This window comes from Rhinolophus hipposideros, assembly GCF_964194185.1.
Source record: "Rhinolophus hipposideros genome assembly, chromosome: 20".
NCBI classification, from domain to species: Eukaryota; Metazoa; Chordata; class Mammalia; order Chiroptera; family Rhinolophidae; genus Rhinolophus; species Rhinolophus hipposideros.
Window position 1 is genome coordinate 46,957,313 of NC_138066.1, and position 23,055 is coordinate 46,980,367.

Genomic DNA, 23,055 nt, shown 5'->3' on the forward strand with positions numbered 1-23,055 from the left:
ATATCCAACAAGAGTGGGAATATTTGATTCTGACATCCATGAAAGAAAGTTGGACTCGATAATCGATTTGGGAGCTTCTGCCCCCAAGTTCTAAGTTGAACTGTGAATCTGAGTGAGATCCCCAGGAGAGAATGTGAGTGAAAATACAAGAGGGCTGCTGATGAAATGCTAGGGGAGAAACACTAATCTAATGGACAAAGAAAGAGAAGCCCCGGGGGAGGTTGGTAAGATACTTCCAGAAAGAAAGGATGAGAACTGGGAGGGCCATAGAAGTGAGAGGGAAGATGTTTTTAAAAACAGGCAGAGGTTCACTACTGCAAATGTACTGGGAATTTCAGCAGAATGACAGAATTTTCCATTGGATTTGATGTCTAGGCGATCACTGGTCAAGAAGTGATGGGAGGTGAAGAAATGAAAACAGCTAACGTGGACCTCTATTTTTAGAAGCCTTATTGAAAAGACAAGAAAAGAAAGTGGGTGGCAGCTAGAGGGAGGTTGCAGGGTTGAGAAACAAACCTTTTTTTCCCCAAGACAAAGGATACACGAGCATGTGTGGACGGATGGAAAGAGCCAGGGGAGGCGGGGTGAGGGAGGAAAAGGGATAGTTAATGGGAGGAGGAAAGAGAGAAGTCCGGACAGAAAGAACAAAGAACTGCCCTTGAGTTGGGGGAGCAGACACCTTATCTTCTAGGACTGAAGGAAAGGAGATGGCTCCTAAGTGTGTAAGTCTGGCTCCAGCGAGGGGAGCAGGGAGCTGCGGGTGTCCTTGCCTTATTGCCTACTACAAAGTTGTTCGCTAAGAGGAGGATGAAGGCTGAGAAGAGGCTTCCAGAGTCTGGTGAATCTCTGAATTATCAGCGAATACACCAACAGAAAGAGCTGACCACCACCTGAGGACCCAGCTGAGCTGGAGATCTGGAATCTGGAATGGCACGATTCCCTGGAGGTGTGTGATCTTTCTCAGCAGACCCTGGCAGCCCAAGAGGGGGAGCGAAGATGGCTCGTAAGACTGGTCCAGCAAGGCTGAGGGAGGAGGACGAGGTGGGAGGGAGCTGGGTAGACAGTAATTCAGACGATCACAGGAAAGGTAGGGGAGAAACCTAGGAAAGGAGAGATAATGACTGTAAAAACACGTCCAAAACAGAGGTCTCCAGAGGAAGTAAAATAACAAGGGGTGTAGAAAGACAGGATGCTGAGGTCAGAGGAGAGCAGCCTGAAGTGTGTCTGAACTGAGAACAAAGCTCAGGGAGTGATCCCCAGGGAGGACTGATGAAAAACACACCAAGAACTGCCCAGAACGGTCCCCACGTGGAAGCCGACAGCAATGGGGGAGGCAGCTCAGCTACAAGCTCACCAAATTCCGTTTCTTCTTCCTCCTGGACATCCAGGTAGAGTACACTTCCCAGCATTCCTTGCAGTTAGGTGGGCCATGTGACTGGGTTCTGGCCAATGGAATGGGAGCAGAAGAGATATATAACATTTCTAGACGTGGCAGAAAAAAAAAATCGCTCACAAAATCCTCCTTGCTGATGCTCTTTTCTTGTCTGCAAGCCAAATGCAGAGGACCTAGGCGAGAACGCCAAGACTCTGAGAGCCACCAGATGAATGGAGTCTGGGTGCCAGAATACAGCGAGGAGCATGGGACAAGGTATGGAGCGAGACACCTCCACCCCAAGCTACCCAAGTGGGACTATGGTTTGAGCAAGAAGCGACCCTTTACCGGGACTGTAGGGGCTGTTTGTTATAGCTGTCAGCCTGCGCTGACTAAAATAAGCCTGACAGGCAGACAAGACAAGCCTGAAAAGAAAGGGCTTTTAACTATAGGTTAAAATAAAAATGATATGAGCTCTGCCTCTTGGCTCCATGGCAAGAGGGGCTGAGAGAAGGAGCCTCAACTTGATCAGGAAAACACACAGTAGGTGCTCAATAAAGATCTGTTGAATGAATGCTATGACGGACCAAGGTAGAGATGAGAATCTTGATCCTTACCAAGGAGTGCACAGGATGAAATGAGCTTCCATGGCAAAAGGGAAGGTATTTATAATTTTCTTTTCTAATTATAAAAGTTATTGGGAGACCAGAATAGAAGACAAAAAATATATAGAATCTCCTTCTCTTGAGAGTCTAAGGAGGAAAAAAAAATATATGAGATAATTGCCTTCCTAGGGTAGAAGAAGGATGAAGAGAAATAGTTTAATAACATTGTACCATTCCTTCCAGATTGAGGAGTCGATTTCCCCATTGATTTGGGGTGATTTTTTTTCCCGTCTTTTCTAAGTGAGCAGCAGGCTAAATCGAATCTCTTGGTTCTAGGGCTAAAAGACGCTATAAATTTCCATGGCTTCTAGGTGAGATGATAAGACGCAGAAGCAATTGGTCCACAAACCAAGCACTAGGTTGATTCACACACAATTTCTAGAGTTAGAAAGAGCTCAGTGTGATACTGTTCAGGAAGATTTCTTGGCCAAACTACCTCCTCTGACTGACTCATTGGATCCAAGAGATAAGCTGGAGGGAAGGAGGGGGCTGAATGTAGCCTGTCAGTCATTGCCCGCACTCATGTATTCTGCAGGGGAAGTTCTCCGAGAGGCAATTACGGTAAATCAATCACCAGGAAATCAGGTCCTCATAATAATAGCTGTGACTTTGATTTCAAATACTGTGCCAATCAGAATGAGGGCTTTTGTTCCCTTGTCAAAATGATCATTTATACAAAGTTTTAAGAAAACAATATCCCCTATTACTGCTGCCCCCACCAAAAAAAAAGGGGAGGGGAAGAAACACAGTACTATTGGGTGAAGAAGGCATGTGGAGCACAGAGACTCAAGATAGCAGTAAGCTCCTTGGCCACCTTGTTTGCTCTTTAAGTCTCATTCCTGCTGAATTGCCTGAGAATATCACATTGGAAGAACAAAGGGGGGGGGACACTAATTTGCTATCAAAACCCACAACGCACACGTGAAACAAAACATGGTTGTGAAGAGATGGATTAAAACAAGACGTGGTTCCCGACTTGATGCCACTATTCTAATGGGGTGCTAGGAAGAAGGGGCCAAAAGACAAAAATGAGGTGGGATGAGTCGCTGTTGGGTACGAAGACAGTGAGTGAGTTCTCCCGGGCTACGAAGGCACTTATTACCCCAATAAAAGTACTGGTCCCTTTTAGGTACTTCCTGAGTGCCTGCCACATACCAGGCACTGTTGCGGGTGCTCGGCATACGAAGACAGGTATGACACGGCCTCTGAACTGACAGAAGCAAGCAGTGAGTGAGAGCAACACGTAAACTCGTAAAGTATCATACAACGTAACCACTGCTGATGACTAATCTACGAAGCAAACTTTGTAGAGATGGTCCCTCAGCCTGCATGAGTTGAAAAGGTTTCATAGAAAAGGGAATAGTTGAGCGGAGTCTTGGAGAATGACGCTGAAATTGCCAGGCTGTGTGGTAAATCCGTCAAGCAGAGGGCAATCTGAGCATAGCACTGGGGGGAGGGGCGGTGCTGCAGTGGGAGGCGCATCTGGGTGGTGGGCTGAAGGTGGATGGGGAGGCCTCCTGCCTGGAGCCAGAGCGTGGACATAACCCTATCAGCAACAGAAGCCAGTCTAGGCAGTGATGTGAAGGTGGGGACCATGGGTCACGCCACTGGCCACTGTTTCCCCACCACGTAGCATAGTAAGTGATCAAATATCCATATCTTTGCTTAACGGATGAACTGAATACAGAAGAATGCTGCTCTGCCTATTTCAAGGTGAATGCCACTGGTAGCATCGTTGGGAATGAGAAGGGATAGACAGAGGGCAAGGAAAGCTAGGAGGCCGCTGGAGGATGGAGAGACGCCATCTTGGAAATACATTCCTGAGATGTTAGTGCACAGACAGAAGAATATCCCCCTGTCCTGCTTTGAAAACTACCTAAATCCTTCCCTAAACATGTTGTTGTATCAAAAACAGGCTTCCCCCCACCCTGCCCCCACAGAGAAGCAAGCCCTTCAGCCACCGGGCCCACCATCCATAGGAACTCTCCACTTCTATTTCCCTCTTTCCTTCTCTACTGTCTTTTCTGAGTCAGTGCCCCACCATGGTTTGCTTTGAGTTCAATGTTCCATTGTAACATTACCTTTATTTAGCAAAACCCAGGTGAGAATGTTCAACAAACTCTTTCAACGGTTGGGAAGGGATATTTTATTTCAGCAAAAACTGTACTTAAATGAAAATTGCTAACATACATCACACACAAATTGTGAAAGAATTCATGCTTAATAAAATGCACATAATCCCAAACTCCTGGTAAAGATTTTTTTACATGTTTTTGGTGTGTGTATACATGAATCAGGATCTTACAATCAACAGTCTTCAGTGAATCTGACTTATTACACGGTACTAGGAAAACTCAGTTTTCAAGTTACGTGATTTTTTCAACAGATGGAATTTTTACAAGTTATCAGAAGCATATAATGGAATCTAAAGCCAAAGGGACCACATTTGGGGGTTATCCACATCATTCCTTCATTCGCCCAGTACACATTTACTAGTTCTGCACCCCACCCAGGGCACCAACGATGAATAAACACAACACTGGCCCTTCCTCAAAGAGTCCACAGAGGAGCACACAGATCTATTTTCAATCACATTTATAACACATGTTAACTGTAATAACAGGAACAGGAAAAGAGACACAAGAAAAAGCGCTCGATTCTGCCTGTTCATGGGAGTGAGAGAGGGAAACGGATGACTTAAGAGACAACGCTTCAGAAAAGTCCTATAAGGGGAGTGGGAGCTCTCCAAGAACACAGCTTCGGAAAGGATCGGAAGCATGGAAACCAACTCAGCAGCCACTGTGGTCCTTCCTGGGAGAGACGCGAGAGGCCTGAACAACGGGATCACAGTGGGAACAGACGAGGACCAACTGGACGCTGAAGGTAGAGAAAGGAAGCCATCTACACTGTACTGTCCAATACGGAAGCCGCCAGCCACACGCAGCCATTTAAACATAAATTCGTCAGAACTAAATAAAATTAAAATTAAAGCAGTCACAGTAAGCACAGTCCACGCCCTCAATACCCACCTGTGGCTAGCAGACCCCATACTGGACAGTCCAGTTATAGACTTTCTCTATGATTGCATAACATTCTGGAAAGTGCTGGTCTAGCAGAGCCAAGTGTTTCAGGCTTAAGTCAATAAGTCAGTGTTGATGACACTCATTGAGAGGAAATGCCACAGAAGCAGTGGGTTTGGAGACGGCTGATGAGTTCAGCTTTGGACAGGCTGAGTTGGGTGGGACCGACCGACATCCTGGAGATGCCCAACAGCTGAGCGGAAGTCAGTGGTGCCTGGAGAGCAGCTGATGCATCTGGCATGGAAAAGGTTACCTAAGAGGAGAGGGCAGAGGATTGAACCTGGGCAGAGGGGAAGACAGCAGTCAAGGGATGGGTGGAGGAACAGGCTCCGCAGAAGAACAGGACATTGCAGAAAAACCGAGCAGAGCAGAGAAAGCAAGGAGAAGGGGTACTGGTCAAACCAAGGATAGAGAGTATCTGATGAGAAAAGGGGATAAACAGCAAAGGAGGGGTAGCCGGTTAGCTCAGTGGGTTAGAGCGTGGAGCTACTAACACCAAGGTTGCCAGTTCGATCCCCGCATGGGCCACTGTGAGCTGCGCCCTCCTTAAAAAAAAAAAAAAAGAAAAACAAGCAAAGTGAATCAAATGCAGTCACAAGTCCAACAAGGCACCAAACAGTGTCCACTGCATTTAGCAATTGAGAAGCCACCTAGTGAGACCAGTTCCAGGGGACAAATGGTGGAAAGACGACTAAGCACAAAACCACGAAGGAAATGTTAGTTTTCAACTGGCAGCCCCCAAAGAAGTGGAGCTATACTGGGAATTTCTGAGGGGCTGAAACATCCAATCTTATGAGCACACAAATGATCTATCAGAACAGTTCAGACCCCCCAGAGGAATTCACACTGAGTTATCCCACTGCTGTCAGAGACGCAATGTTTTGTTGTCTGTTAACACTTTAGGACAGCCCCAAGGTGGTCCCTGAAGGAGGCAAGGCATACGTTTCTAGGCTTCTCCCCTGACCTGGACCAAACCCAAGAACCCCAGTGAAACAAACAGTGAAAACCTGGTTCAGTGGCTCGGAGGCAGAGATTTTTCACTAGAAAGCTCCTGAGCTTATCAAAGAAGGAACACACACACGTACACACTTTTGCATGCATGCACACTCATGTACACGCCTGCACACACATAAGCAAATTCACGTGTAGTGAATTTGTAGACATGTACGCATGGACAGGTGTGTGTGTGAACACGTGTGATGTGACAAACATGCATGCACAACACGTGTACATATATACACGTGCATGTATACATGCATATACTGCGTGTGTGCGCCATGTGTGAAGTATACACATACACGTGCATGTGTGTGTGCACTTGCATGCATGTCCACACACGTCCACACATACGCGCACATATATGTGCGCGCGCGCACGTACACACACACCACCCTTGTTTTCTTTTCTACAGTGGCAGGGCCAGGTCAGGAGCCCAGAACTCCCGACACCAGACCCAGCACTCTTCTCCACAGCAGCTGCTCGGCGCTCAGGGGGGCTGCTGCCCAGAGAAAGCAGAGAAGGCTCTTGTCAGGGCAGGAGGTGCCATTTCATGGACTACACAGTGCCAGCCGTGCCAAGCATCCAGAACCGTTTTAATAAAAGCCACGTTACTGACACCCCCATCAGCCCAAGTAATTGGGCTGCACTCTCTCTGGCTTCATGTGGAAACTCTAATGGCCTTTTATAAACCCAGACAGGAAAAGTAGGAAACAAGGTGACCGTCTGCGTGGACTTTAGTGGTGCCGTTTAAGGGTGCCTGGACTGAAAGGCCCTGCCCAGGTCCAAGCTCAGACACTGGGAAGCTCCGTGGCCCTGGCAGCACCCGCCCACCCAGCTCCCTCCTCCCCCACCTCCCCACCCCCCACTAGTCCACAGAGAGAGAGCAAAGAAAAAGGCCCTCTCCATCTGCCTCCCAAACCTGAGCAAGAGCCTGCATGCTGCTTTGGCTTTGTCATCCTCAACCCTGACAATCACAACCACCTAAATCTTCTATTTCTCAAATCCCGTTCTTTGTGTCGAATCCCAATTGCAGGAGGGGAGAATGGAGTCTTCTGGAAAGGCAAGGGTTGACAGACTTGATGATCTCCGTCATTCTCCTTCATTACTTCAACACTACAACCACCCTGCCCTAACATACAGCGCTTTTCTCGTCGCTGGGATTGTGGCAACAGAGAAATCCCGAGCTCAGGAGTGGAGACGAGCAACAAAGAAACGTGCCCAAAAAGCGTGTCTGCTGCTGTGAGCATGGTGGAGAAGGGCAACAGGGCAAGGGGATGACAAGTCTTCTGAACAGAGAGGTCATTAAGGGAGGCACCTGAGCTGTGGGTAGCCAGAGGAAAGGCCAAGCTCAAAGGCTCTGAGAAGGCGGGCACAGGCATGACTGAGAACACGCAAGGTCCAGGGAGGGTGAGACAGAGGACAGAGGGGAAGGTGGCAGCAGGTGAGGCCAGAGGGGCTGCCAGGCGCTTTGAAGCCTATGGTGAGGTCCTCGGACTTGGTTTGGACACAGTCTTGATTCTGATTTGCATTGTTACAGGGTCACTCTGGAGGCTGGGCAGATAACTCACTGTAGGAAGGAAAGGTGGGGACAAAGGGATCAGGGAGAGGGCAGGTGCAGCCCTCCAGGGCATAAAAGATGGTAGTAAGTAACTGGGGACAATTATTTAGCGAGAGCCTTATCTGTAGTTATTAATGCAACTCGAAGCAGGAGAACCACACCTGCAGGTGTTTCTGCATCACTGTGCTGGGCAAGTGGACACTCATTATGGAACAGCAGCCATTACAGAGTCCCGCGTTCACTAGCGACAGTGCAGAGGGGCGCTTGTTTCCAGCACCTCCCTTTTCCCAAGCTTCAAAATTATCCCCTACGAATTAGAGAAAGCACGCTGCCCTCCAGAAGGATTATGTTGCAGGAGGTCATAGCAGCAGAGAAATCCGTCAAATTGAAAATATGAAAAATAGAGTTTAAGTAAAGTTGGAGAGAAAGATTTCTTCTTGCAGATGAATGAGAATGAAGGCTGAAAGCCAATGAGGCGGCCTCAGCGCCTGGAATTGCAATGTAGGCTGCAATGGCGGGTGATGGAGCACTTCACTCCCAGGTCTGGACACCTCACAGCAGGGAGGAGGAGGCTCTGCTCACCCACAGGCCTCCTTCCACTGAGGTGAAGGCGCCCTGCATCCTGAAGGTGACCAGTGCATGGCTCAGGGTCCGATCCCAAGACAGAGGTGTGAGCTGCGGTGGAGGTAGGAGCTGGCAGCGAGCGCCCAGCCCTCTTGAGCTGCGGCAAAGGCGACGGGATCGGGATATAAGAAAGAAGCAGAGCCCTGGACAAGGTACAGCTGATGACTACCAGGAGACCACAGCAGAGAGGCTGTAGTTTGTAACTGTATGCATGTGTGATGGTTTCATCACCGTCTTCCCGTCAAGACAGCAAGTTCTAGAAGGGCAGGGCCATGTCTGTGTTTGCCCACGAACATAATAATCCCAGTCGAGGGCACAGTGCCCGGCACATTATTAGGCTTTTTGGCGAATGCCACTTGTAACTGGTTGATGAGCATCGCCCCCAAAATCCATGCCCATCCGGAACCTTAGAATGCGACCTTACTGGAAAATAGGGTCTTTGCAGATGTAACAAAGATGACATCATACTGGAGTAGAGGGAGCCCTAAATCCAACGAGTGTGTCCTTAGGAGAAGCTACACAGAGGAGACGGCCATGTGACGAGAGGCGGAGCCTGGACTGATGCGTTAATAAGCCCAAAATGCCACGCGCTGACCAGAGCCATCTGAAGCTGCGTGAGCCTTCAGAGAGCAGAGGCCTGCTGACACGGGGGCTTCCGGGACAGTGAGGGAGCAAACGGCTGTAGTTTGGTCAGCCAAGTTCATGGTAATTTGTTATGGCAGCCCCAGGAAACTAAGACCTGGAAAGGGTGAATGAATGAATGAATGAACGAATGAAGAAAAGGGAAGGCTGGCTCACACCAGCATGCCGAACACAAGTATATGTAGCTGGAATGACTGACTATCCATGCTTTGAAAACCAGTAAAAGTAGAAACAGACTTAACGGCTAGCTGACGGAAGTAAACGGGGACGTGTGGTGTCAGCTTCCTGGTACGAGCTTAAAGACCCCTTTCTCCTGGCGGGTACCCCTTTGCCCAGGATGGTCACTCAGTAAGACCATGGCCTTTCCAGGGCACTCCTCTCCCGGTGGCCATTTCGGAGTGGCTCTCATCTTACAAATAACCAAGAATTATTTGGGTTCTTTTCCTCTTATCAAAGATGGTAAATCGCAGTTAGGAAAGGATTAAGGAACAGGTTCATTAAGAAAGCCCATCCAAGTACACAGGAGGGGGCCACAGGCAGAACCCGTAGGCAAGGGCGAGGCTAGGTCAAGTCTAGTTTCTCGATGGACTGTCCACAACAAAAGCCTAGCTCAGCCCCTGATGCTGGGCAAATGGAAGTCGCATTCCAATCAGTGATAGTTCCTGGTTTCCCGTGCCCTTGTCAGGCACGAGAAAAATAATCACTGTCGTCTCATGCTCTGCAATGACTACTTGTAATGACTCCAGCAACCGTGAGTCCCTTGAGGCTTTACTGGTGGGCCCGCAGCCGCCCCTGGAGGCCTGAGCCAGCCGGCAGCACAGAATGGCAGCCAAGCTTCAGAGTCTTTAGCGGACTGGAGATCTCAGGAGCCTGGGGACACCCGATCGTTTATCTTCATAATTTTTTAGTTGTTTTTTCCCCCATTAAATTTGAAGGGGATGGTGGGGAGAGAAGATAATGGACAGAAACAATTAGGATTTTTTCAAAGTAATTGGGCTTGACTGGTCTTTTATTTGTCTGGAGAGATTTGTCTGCCCGGAGGAAAAGGAGACAAAAGATCCGGAGGTCTCGCTACCCAGCCTCCTGCTACAACCTGCGAACTCGGCCACTCTTGCCCTGAACCTACTGCCCTCCTTCCTCTCCACTCCTGCTCTGTACAGACGGGGAGCCCGTGCGCTCCAGGGCAGGGAAACGTTCTGGAGGATGCGGAGGGCCTGGTAAATGCCGAGTGAGCCTGCGGGAACAGATGCTGAAGGCTCGCTCCACGTATACCAGGCCCGGTGCCGGGCACAGGGGACCGAGACAAGGAAGGCGCAGTTCAGGCCTCCTGGGAGAGGGACCTCACAAACCAGTAGTTAGCACTGGTACTCACAGCCAGGGAGGGCAGGACCATAATGAAGGAGTAGTGACGGGGAAGGCTCCATGGAAACAGCGAACTCCTGGGAAGAATTTTCCAAGAGTAAGGGTGTTAGAGAATGAACGCTTGTGTCCCCACACAATTCCTATGTTGAAACCCAATCCTCAATGTGACACTATCAGGACGTGGGGTCTCTGGGAGGTGATTAGGCTCCACCCTCATGAGTGGAAGTGCTGTCTTTATGAAGGAGACCCCAAGGAGCCCCCAAACCCCTCTGCCATGTGACGACACAGCAAGAAGCCGGCTGTCTAAGAATCAGGAAGCAGATTCTCAACAGACACCAAATCTTGGACTTCTGGCCTCCAGAACTGTGAGAAATAAATGTTTGTTGTTTATAAGCCTCCCAGCCTATGGTATTTTGTTATAACAGCGCAAACTATGACAGAAGGTGAAGGGCATTTTCAGACACGGGAAGCCGATATGTTTTGTGTGTATTGGATGTTTGTTATCAGTGCCCCGGAGAGGGGAAAGCCAGGCGAAGACATCCGTTTTTCGTGGACATCATTGGATGTAGGAATTTAGTTAGATTTCAAAAGAAGGGGGACTCTTGCTAAACTGGCCTAATAGGAGTCTTGCCAAAGGCAGGCCAAGGTGAAGCGATTATCAACGATGGGAGAATTCTCCATAAGGCAACTTAGTCGGATTTTTTGCTAAAACTCAGCTCAGCAAACCAAGGTCAAGTGTATTCAATTACAACTCACTAAAGTTTGGTCAAGGAAGGAGTCTTTGTCGCTGGTCTTCAGTCCTTCATTCTTTGGATGACTAAGGTTGAAACCTAGGAATAAAGGTCACCAACTGCAGAGAAAGGCAGCAGTGACCAGTGCCACCCTGGGTCACAGCTTCTCGTGAGTTAGCAAGAAAGCTGGGGGGCGCTGCTGACCACAAGCTCTGGCTTCTCATCCATCGTTCTCGAACTCCCATGCTTATGACACGACACTACGGGGACAACCTGGAAATCTGGAGCAGGCTTTGGAGGGGCAAATTTTCCCCAGAATTCGGCTCCCTGTTCCCATCTGTCACGACTGTGAACACTGAAGATAGGACCCAGGGGCCGATGGCCAAAAGCCACTGGACTGCCCACGCAGAGGAGGCAAAACCACAGCTGGACATTCAAACAAGCTCCCTTTCCCACCTCTCTTCACTGTAAATAAGATTCCCTTGAACTGCGGAGAAGGAACCTGCCCAGAGCAAGATACACAAAGAGACAAAAGCAGTGCCCAGCTGGCCCTCAGCTGTGCCAAGGCTGGCAGAGCTCAGGGTCAGTCCCAGCTCTGCCAGTATTTTCCATGTCACATGCCACTCACGTGCCTGTAAATCAAAACGACTTGTGCTTGTTGTTAAATATAGACACGTGTTGACCCCTTGTATGTCTTCAGAGAAATCATTTCATCCCTAGGTTCTGGGCCACTTACAGCTCTTTATAAAAGGCATTGCAAACCATTCCAGGTACCTCCTCTACCATGAGCATCTTGGGAGCAAGTGCACGTCCGTAGCACAGAGCTTCTCGAAATCGACGGCAGAAATGCAAACATCCACTCGGCAGACACATTTCCCAGAACAGCCCCCAATCCCAGGTCATGTCGGTTCTTCTTTCTCTTGGACGAATTTACCCTAACCTGACCCCAGCAGATGCTGGTCTGGTCTGCTCTTCAATGTCACTTTCCATGACAGGTGCTTCCGTGCTTCCTCCAGTCACCTGTTCTGGCAAACACACCGTTTCTGTGCTGCCCTAATATCTAGCCTCAACCCCAACCCCTGCCACCACCACTCGTAGCATTCATTAAGAGTGAGAATGTCTCAATACTTAATGTTTGTTTGAAGCTCACAACCAGTTGGAGCAGACCAGAAGGGACAGAATTAGGAGTCTGGCTAGAGGACACCTAAAAGTTCCTGTACGTCACACGGGAAAGAGATGAGATCCAGGGAGGTCAGTGGTGATAAAGGAAAGCAGAGGGGAAATCGGCCCTGTTCAGAAGTGCAGAGGAGAAGGGGAGGCAGTCAAGCGGAGGTCTATGCCACCGTGGCCCAGAAGGAAAAGGGGAGGGAGTCAGCCGGAGGTCTAAGCCACAAGGGGCCCGGAAGCCAGGCCAAAGAGTCTTCCAAAGTCAGGACAGAGACATGGGCACTGCGGGTGAAAATGGCACCCCTGCCGTTGGAGGCAGTGTCTCCATCCAAACTTCCTACCCGAATCCAGGTGCAGGGCTCAGCTGGGCCAGACCCCACAGGAGGAAAAAGTGGACCGACACCTCGCAGCTCTGGCTGCCTCGAGCACGTGTGTCCACACACACCAAGCCTGGCTCCCATGGGCGCCAGCGCCACTCCGGGGAGCGCAAGAAGCCAGGGAGAGTGCAGCCTGGTGTTGGCAGCTTGCTCTGCCATACTGTGCACCTACCCGCCCGGGCGGTGGGGGTCCGAGCCCTTAGAGCTGTGGTGTTGGTGTTTGGAAAGCTGTACCCCGCACATAATTCACACAAAACTGTGAAAACAAAACGTGTGAAGGAATATGGTCGACGGGTGATGTACTGGATTGTGTTTGCTCCCTATGCTGTGACGGAAACAGAAGCAGATGAAACAGGGGCTTGGTTTTCCCCTGCACTATGTGTGAACTCAAGATGGCTTTTGTCATACTGCTGCTCTCTCCCTATACCAAAGGAGTACATTTAATATACAGAAAAGTCCTTCATCCACTTCTTTCTTCCAAGGGAAGGGGGAGTCATGATTATACTGTCCAAGCCAAAGAACAAGGCAATGAGACAATAGGAAACTTTGGGCAGCAAGGTTTCAACTTAGCAGCTACTGCAGCTGCCACTGCAGCAGTGAAGAGCCCAGTGGCAATACCGACCTGCGCGGTCATGGGGCTTCTGTTTGCACGTCTAACAGCTTCTATGGGACAAGCACCGGGGCACAGACCAGACCAACCTCTACCAGAAACAAAAAAGAAAAGCAAACCAGCTCCAGTCAATCAGCGGATTACGGAATTCCACTGAAAGACGGAGATGAGAAAACAGGTGAAGAAGCAGATGGGCCATATTCAGGTGATGTGTTAACACACAAAGGCCTTTGAAGATCGCAAAGCACAGTCTCTGAAAACCGTGAAAGGCTGCAAGGAGGGATGGGATGAGGTCACTAAACTAAAAAGAGAAGAAGGCACCAAGGGTGTGCTTTTAGTCAGGTAACCCAAGACAAATTATGCTGATACGTCAATTTTTTTCTAACATTAGCTATTCAGGCTTTACACATTACAATAATTCTTTAAAAAAAAAAGAACATAACGTTGAATCTTCTAGATTCCAACTGACGACAGAAGGCAACTCATCTGAAACAGACCTTGTTTAATGAAACATGGCTTTAATGGACAGCTCAGAATAATATCCACTGGCAGAGCTTCCTTAAATAACTCTCATTAAAGGCCTAAAATCAAAACCCAGTTATATCTCAGAGAATCCGTGCCCTCTACAGCAAACTTTACACATCACTGAGGTACAATATTTCTCTTCCACCTGGCTTTATGTTCGGATGGAAACCTACCATGTAAACATGACAGAGTAAATCCAGACCACCCTTCAAGTGACAAATGCCGCCAGCAGTGCCCCTGAGCCAACTCCTGCACCAGACAGCCAGGGCCACCTAATCAAAATGCCTGCTCAGGCCTGAAAAGCTCTGACAGCGAATTCCACTACCGTGCAAGCGGCCGCAGGCATCCAGCAGAATGAGACAGACTGGCTGAAGTCCCCACTCACAGAAGGAGAGAATAGGGAGGGAGAGCTGGCATTTAAGGAAGCAGAGGTATTTCCCTTGTTTTCATCTGGAGGGTCTCTCCCGCTTACATTTCCCCTGGTCCTGGGAGGTATGTAGAGGAAAAACACTGTCAGAAGAGAATGAGTCAGAAAGATGGCGACAGACCTCCTTCCTACCAGGAGCGGCATGGAGCTTCCCACCTCACAAACGTTCTAAAATAGCTGTCCTCTCTCTCCCTTCTCCCTTGAAACAACGAACAGAGGCAACCGCTCCCCACCCCACCTCCACTCAGGTGTTCCAGTTCTGTTCCCATAAACGGGCCCAGGCACATCCGCCCACTGCAGATAGACACGGCAACCTGAAACACTCTCCAGCTGCAAGCACCACACACAGGTCCCCGCCACCCACCCTGTACCAGCAGGGGCAGTCACAGAGGAAGGGGGAGGGTTATCGTGCTAAGGGGAAAAGAAGGGACCAGGAGCATGGGAATGTGCATGTGTGGGGCTGCGGAGGGAGCCACACACAGGCGTGGTAGGTGCATGGATAACAGGAGAGAGAGAGGTCTACAGCTTGGCTCCCATCTGCTCCGTAAGCACTGAAGCATTCTGCACTGGCCCCGGCATCCAGAGCAGGCCTAGCCCTTGACATCCCTGCAGTGTAGACTTTTCCTCTGTTCTCTCTCTCTCTCTTTCTATATATATATATATATATATATATATATCCTCCTTTCCTCCCTCCCTCCTTTCCTCCCTCCCTCCCTCCCTCCCTCCCTCCCTCTCCTCCTCTCTTCCTCCCTCCCTCCGTCAGTCAATGTTCCTCTCTCCTGGACCAGCCGGGCGAGACCCCAGGCTATCCTCTGGCCTCCCGGGCTTGTCCCGTCTGTACTGTCCTCACCAAAACCCGAGGCTTCCGTGCCCAGGCCCCTGGGAGAGGCTCTGCCTCCTGGGACATTAACCGTCTGGCCTAATAAATCCATAGGTGTGAGTGGAAGGAACCTAGGAGCCTCCAACCTTTCTCAAATAAAGAGCACTGTAACAGTTTTCTTCTGGAAGCAGAAGGCGGGGGGAATCGTAGGAGAGAGATTTCAGGGGTAGGGAAGGTCTTAGCATCCCCTTCAATGCCAGGGCCGGGCTCACCACTTGACAACCTAAACAATATGGTTGTATCTGACCAAGACAATATATGATTCGCTGTGTGGCACTAACATGCCATCAAAAAAACAACACACAAAAAACTTTTTAATGGACAGCCTCGAGCATTTTTATAGGCAAACGAAGAAGCCAAGGCAGAGGATACCGTCCTAAAGGCACCGAAGGGAAAGCTAGCTGTTCAGACGAGCTCCCTGAAGGCATCGAGAGCACAGCTGGAGAAATTAATCTGGACAAGAGCAGGAGACCGACTTCCTCTGAAAGGAAGACAGGAAGGAAAGAAGTTCAAAATCAAGGAACACTTTTTTGGCAAGGGGGAAGGAAGTTACTGGAGTCTCCTCCTGGGAGGTTCAATTTGCTCCATGAACTCGGAGGTGACATCCTCGGTTGCGAATGCAAAGCCAAAGGACAAGGCAGGGTGTGGGGAGAAAGGTAAAGATCTTGTCGCCACAGGAAACAAGCAAGGGAGCAGAGCACATGTGGTGTGCCGTAAAGGTCCGGGAACTTTCACCCAAGGCTCGTCCTCCACTGGAGACCATGAACTTGACATGGAGATCACCTGGAGCATCACGGGGTTAGGGGTCTGCTCTCCAGCAACCAAGACACTGCTCTGCTTGGAGAACCAAGGGATTTGGTAGGAAAAACAACCTCAGTCTGCATACATCACAATCATCTTCCAGACCATATTCTCCAACTGTTTCTAGTTCCAACCGACAAGGGAAAATGGTAAATGTCAGAGTCTGAATATCAGCATTGGAAAGTTGAAATATGCAGTCATAAAAGACACAGACATCCATATATAAAAGTCTGAATAGCTGAGCCTTTTGTTCGTGGTGCGTGTTTTGGTTGTTTGGTTGGTTGGTTGGTTTTGTTTGCCATTCAAGTCATTCTCCTAGTGTTTCAGTGACACAGTTGGATTAGCTTCTTTTTAAGTGGAAACAATGGATTTTCTCTTTATTTGTGGACGTTTTGCAGTCCTAACCTGATCTTCCCAGATTGTCTCAGTAGCACTCCGTCTTAACATCCTGTTGTCAGGCCCCCCCCATGTATTATATTTTTTTTTTCTGCACCTTGTGTTTTAACATTTTGGGGGCCTCACAGACCCAGGGAGAGACTGCCTCTCCAGGACTAGCTAATTCCTAAAGAGAGTAAACAACTTAGCTGGGAGAATGCCTCTTATATGCAGGCCAACATCTATTGCCTTAATCAAACACTCCCTCACCAAGCCAGTATCTCCCCCCCTGAATCACCCCAGAGCCACGTACCGGATCGCTAGGAATAGCTCCTACAGCCCAAAGCCCGCTGAAATTATTCAAATAGCCAACCTTAAACTGTACACCCTGGCCTGCTTGCCTTTCCCATGGAAACCCCAATAAAAGCTCTGGCCTGGGCTATTCCCTCACTCGTATCCTCTGCCCCTGGTCAGCCTGATGCTTTCCCTGTGGTCCTGCATGGCCTGGCGTGCCCCCTCCTCCTGGGAAATATTAATATTAAATTCTTTCCATGGCACTGGCTTCTGAGTGGTATCCCTCAGTCACCTCCATCAATTAAAATCTCACGGGTACAAATGATACACCCCACTCCTCACCCCACCCCTAATTAGTCTTTTCCCAGCCATCCTCCATGTTCCAGGGCACCACACACTTAACTCACATGCTAGCACCTTGTTAATCCTGGAAGTGGGCAAAAACCGAGTCAAGGCGACAAGAAGCCACATACCAGGAACCCAGATGGCCCCACATCATCAGCCTGGAGCAACTCACACCACAGCGGCTCCTGAATTCACACCTTTGTGACGGTTTTAACTAAAATGTCACTGAATTCATTTTTTTTTTAAGTCTGCTAAGTAGGCATTTTTAAGAAACCTCTACTTTCTGTCTGTGCAAACATAAACCAGCCACCTACACCTACACCCACGTAACCATATGCCGGAGTCTAGTGCAGTTGACAGAGGAGCATGTCATAACGTCTGGATTTACCAGGAATACTCCCGTACACAAAGGAGATGGGGCCTTTTGTTTGTCAAAAGGGGAGCGTGAGTGGGAGCCACTCCACCTTCTGGAACAATGGGAATTTCTGCTCAGTCAGTGAACAAGCCCTGGAGTTAGCTGCATTTGAATGTTCCATTAATTCCACTACTACATTTAATCTCCAAGACATGAAATGTTTTAAACTGCACTCACAGTAGTGGAATGCATACACACACACACACACACACACACACACACACACACACGCACGCACACACGTACACATGCACACAAATATGTGCACATACACACAAACTTGAACCCTTGTAAGAAGAGGCGGGGAAAAGACCTTAAAACACTATTTGATCACCGTAAGTGTAAATATAACCATACGAGTATGTCACTGAGTCTTGTCACACGGGCTAAGTCAGGCCTCCGGCCTCCTACAGGTAATTCTCAGAGTCCCCAGGCCACTGCCAGGAACTCCAGCAAGGTCCCACTGCCATGCAGGCAGCCAGCGTTCCACCCTCCTTTTCTTCCCTAGTCCACTCCTGTGGGCCCCCTGGATTGGATGCAGCCAGGGCCAGCTGTCACCACAGCAGCAGCTTAGCTGGGCACGGCTGCCCCTTCTCCAGGATGTCACTTCCATTTCACACACCCTTCTCTCTTGCCCCTCTTTCTTAAGTACTTGAGCAGGAATCCAACAGTTGGAATTGGACCAGGGGCCAAGTTCAAAGGATGGACCCCAGCCCTCCCCTGGCCACTGACGTTGTCTTCCCGTGCCCACTGTGTGCCTGGCTTCTCTTCACCGTACGTGAACTTTCCCAGAAGGCACCCCCATCTTTCCAGCACCTCGATTCATGTCAAACCCACCTGATCAATTTATCAAATGTGCCCAGACAGGGTTGCATCCCACTAGCAGACACAGCTTACGGTAGGAATACAGACCTGCTCCATACACACACACAGAGTTACTTTATAATTAATTAATACTGTGATGGAACTGGACACTTCTTAGAATGTTTACAAACGAGAGAGGGGTATGAGGAAGTTGGAAAGGGTAGAGAAAGGAAGGGGACGAGTATAAATGTCATTATTTGCTGAGGGCTGCCCTCCTTAACCTCAGTGACCAGACAGGAAGTGGTCCCCCTACCCCTGGGAAGATGACGCTCAAAGGGGAGGGCAGCTCCACATCCCCACTGGGATGGCTCTCAGCCACCGCATGACACAGAAAGCTACCAGGCGGGGCCAGGTGAGCCCTGATATTTCCCACAATCCACCAACAAGGATGCACAAGGGTTAACATTCTCTTCTCTACTTCATGGTTAAGCCCCAAAACCACTGGGGAAAAAACAGAAATAACCAAACCACTTTACCATGATCATAAGATGGAGAGGGAGAGAGACAGAGAGAGAGAAAGGGAGGGGCTTACAGTCCACAGCAACATTGATGGACAGCCTGGAGAAGCTCTGGATAACACACACGGAGCACAGGGAGCCCAGAAGTGGATCTTCCTTCTAGAAATGAGGAGAAAGTCAGCAACTGACAACATTTAATCAGAGAAGTTCGGAGACCTCTGACCTTGAGGCCTCCCTTTGGGGTGGAGACCGAGCTTCAAGGGTGGACAGTCCAGACTCAAGGGGTGTCTGTGACCTTCTGGTTTACCTCTGTGCCCTGCTGGGAATGCAAGACCTGGCTGAAACCCATTTGCCAAGAGCTCTATTGACAAAGACAAATCCGATTACAAGGAATTTCAAGGACCTCTTCAAACGCTTGTTGTTGCTGCAGATTCTCACTGTACTAAATGATGCTTGGGAGAAACGGGCAAGCTAGAATTTGGGTTATTTTCTATTTCAGTACAGGTAATAAATTTGGCCTGTATGGCAATTTTCAAAAGGTCTCATGGTAAACATTTTATAAACTTATTTATGATTGCTCTGCCCACCAAACAGTGCTGGAACGATTTTAGACATAAATCGGTGTAACTATACCAGGAGAAGTGCACCAGAATGAGAGCAAACACGACAGCCAGAATAGTCCTGTTGAATCCTAAGTCAGACTATGTTCAAACCCTCCAGTGGCTTGTTGTACTGATCCCTCAGCACAAAAGTCAACGTCTAACTACGACTTAGGGGGCCCTCACGTCATTTCTCACTTCCTAGCTCCTACTTCTCTCTGCGTGGAGCACACCTACCTCTGCTCTTCTTTGCAAGTGCCAGGTGTGTCCCCATCTCAAGGCCTTTGCACCTGCCATCGCTTCTCCCTGGAAAGCTCTTCCCCCCACATACTGTCATGGTTTGATCCCTCACCTCCTTGAGGGATTTAGGTCAATGTCACCTCTCAGGTATCCCAAACCAGACCACCTAAATGTGTCACATCCCACACACACATAACCTTCCTATCCCTTCATCTACTTTCTCTCTTCTTTAACAGTTAACACCATCTAATATACAATGTATTTCACTCGTGTGTGACTCATTATTCGTCTCCTGCACTAGAATGTCAGCTCTCTGTGTTGTTTTTATTGTTGGGTTTGTTTGTTGGTCCTGGTTACTGTCCTGGTTCTGGCCCAGTGCCCAGAACCTCCCGAAGAATCTGTCCATGAAATGGACAGAAAGGTAGGAACACAACCACAGGTGGGCGACTATAATTTTCCCCCCACAGTTCCTCAATGCTCCCCTGGACGTGGTTCGTGGGGCTATCTAGGCTGCCTACACCCCTTCACCCCCGCCTGCCCCACTGTCAGGGTTGGACATGTGAGTTGCTTGGGCCCATGGGGCAGGAGTAGATGTGAAGTACCCAACATCCAAGCAGAAGCTGTGGGAGGCGCCAAGGACAGGTATGACCATTGGCACTGGCCCTCCCCTGAGTCTCAGGATAGGAATTTGTGTAGAGCAGAACCACAGTCCACCTGCAGCCTCCAGATGCTACGAGACACTGAGATGGAGGAGTGTGTCTTGCTCCAGCAAAGCTGAGAATTACAAAAACTAGTACCAGAAGTGGGGTGTGACATAACAGCAAAACCTGAGGTATGACGCATTCCGTTTGGGGCAGGAAAGTGAACGATGAGAGAACAGCTATGAGGACAGGAAAATAATGACCCTTATTAGAGAGTGGCAACACTTTTGAGAAAATTGTCCCCTGTGATAACTGAAAAGGCAGATGGGACAGCCAATGGACATACGGCTTTCGGTGGAAAGGTCACAAAACAGAACACTACTGATATGACAAGCTATTATTAGGTGCGTTTGACACAATACGTACTACAAAAAAAAAGGGCAGGGGAGCTCAGAAAAGAATCAGCTGCTTTTCCAGTAGAGTTGCGGGGGGGGGGGAGGGAGGAGGGAAGAAAATCTAGAAAATTTAGAACTTAATAGGTTGGAAGCTACAACTGTCTCTCATCTCTTATCAATAAAGAAAAAAAATGCTCTCTGCAGGAAAGATGGTTCAGACCCAGCCTCAGGACACACACAAACCCAAGGGCTTGTTAAGATCTCTAAACGGATTAAAATAAAATCCCACTCCACCCCTGGTAAATCCTTTTAGCTGGATGGCTATAGGAAAAGTGATTAGTGGCCTGGGCTTACAGAAACCTGATAAGCTCAAAGTGCCTATAATTAAATGGAGAAAGAGAGAGGTGTGTGTCTGGAAAAGAATTAGCTCAAAGAGAAAGGTGAGTATGGCTGTTGGCCGATGGAATGACTGAAATCAAATGGAAATAACAACTGATAATGGTTCAGAATGAGTCACATCACCAAAAGAGACACCAGCCTGGAGATCTACATCAGCTTTAGGGGTCTTAAATTTCTATAGCCAGGAAGCAGGCTGAGAAAGCCACTGAGCCCCCGGGAAGGCATATGCTCTGACACTGTTCAGATGTGGGTCATCAGGAAGGATCTCCCCCAGTGAAAAGCCAGACCCCTCCAGACCCACTCAACGAGCACTCCGTGTACCCAGGGTAGGGGCCCTCAGAAGTTTGTCCAGAGGGATTTCAGAACTGATATGTACCAGTGTTAGTTATGTGGCTGCCACTCTTCCTCTTTCCCCGTGGCAAAGTGTCTACTGGGGCTATCCTACTCTCGTTCCACCATGTTGGATGTGTAGGGCAGGTGACATGTTTTAGTTCACAGGTCTCCAGATCAAGAGCAACGAAATCCAGACCTGATGAACAGCCTATCATGAGATCCTAAAACTTAGACCTGATTCCAGGATTGGATGAGAATGGTGAGGTAGCTTCCCTTGGGTCAGAAGTGAATTTGTTTTGTGTGCAGAAGTGATTATTTGTGATGAAGAGGGAAGACCAGCAGACTGTACTGTATTCACAATTATTCATGCTCCCTTTCCCTATAGACAATTTTCACATCCCCACCTGGACTTGCATTGTCTACCTAGAGGCCAACTACACTCCCCTGCAGATTGTCAGCAGTGGTCATATGATCTGTTGGGCAACAGAATGTGTGTGGCTATGAACACACTGTATTCGAGCAGAATTCTCAAAATAGCATCACTCGTTTCCACCAGGCCTCTCCCTCTCCTCCTCCACCATGTCACAGGTGTAGCCTTACGGGGACTGTTTCTTCGCATGGGACCCAGAAGAAGACAAATGGAGTAGAGACATAGCCAACCTGCAGCCTGCGTGTAACTTGAAAGCAAAATCAAGCCACGTGGCTGGAAGCCCCTGAGATCTGAGAGGTACCTGGTAGAAGGCAAAGCTGACTCATCCAGCCCATTAGCTCAGACAAATAAAGTCAGTGTCAAAACTCTTGGCAGCACACAATTTAATGTAAGGCATACGCCTGGAGTCCCGTGTGAGCCCTCAGGCCTTTAAATCGCAGCTTGCTGGGAAGGAGCCTGGGAGCACAAATTCTGAGTAAACGCCATCGTGACTGTGAGTCATCTAACAGTGAAACTTAATGAAACAACGAAAACAAAAATTCAAACCACAATTTTTTTTTTCTTCTAACCAGTCACGCTCTGGACAACAAGTTGTATCTGAAGTGTGTTCTCAGCTCTCTTCTCACTGCATTCTTATCGTGCCCTCGTACCCAACCTCGGTGGCTCCAGAGCCAAGGAGAAGGCCAGCCAGCTAGAGCCACAAAAGTCAAACAGATGTGAGAAAATGTCCTAAAAACACAGCACCAGGGAATGGGTGACCCTTGGAAAGCCCCGTCCCTCCTACTGGGGAGCGGCAGGGACAAATGAGTGGAGGCCCCTCTGGCTTTGGAAATATTATTTTGAATGTTGGGAGGGGAGGTGGTTCTGAGAATGTTGCTGTTATGAAAATGACGCCCAGCCACAAGAAAATAAGACTGCTTTGGTCTTTTTAAACGTGGACTGTAAATCAACCCTAAAGAGCCTCCTAAGAGGCTTCCAAACGTCTTTCGAGTAATGCCTTGGGATGTGGCCACTTTCACGGAACTGATGAATTTGTCCAGATGACTTCCGCAGTGTTTGTTCACATATCAGTTCTACTACTTTTTAATCAGTTATTATTTTTGACCCAAAAAGGGATTATCAAGCACCTCGGAAGGAAGCTCAGGGGCACAGTAGGCCCTAGTGGCTTTTTTGGCTCCTGACCGAACTCCCCAGGGGACACCTAGGAATCAGGCGGGAGTGAAGAGCAGACTAAAAGTCTTCTGGTAGCAAATCAGTGCCACGTATCACCCAGCACAGGAGTTAGTTGCTGGACGGAAGAGTTACCGATTTGAACAGCGCCAAACACAGAGCTGTGGATAAAAACGCATCCTACGGATGACAATTTCTGCTGGGCCAATCTGGGTTGGAACCCATGTTCATGGGAGCACTTCCAAGCCTAACGCCATGCTCTTAAGCACACACATCT

At 48.9% G+C, this 23,055-nt stretch overlaps 1 protein-coding gene and 1 pseudogene across 9 annotated transcripts in view; one reads left to right on the top strand and one right to left on the bottom strand.

Moving 5' to 3' along the window:
- SLC39A11 (solute carrier family 39 member 11) overlaps positions 1-23,055 on the bottom strand; it is a 299,558-nt gene that overhangs the window by 166,445 nt on the left and 110,058 nt on the right. The window lies entirely within an intron of this gene.
- LOC308489260 (receptor expression-enhancing protein 3-like) lies at positions 12,476-13,421 on the top strand (annotated as a pseudogene). The gene has a single exon. The product of its transcript is annotated as a receptor expression-enhancing protein 3-like (transcript).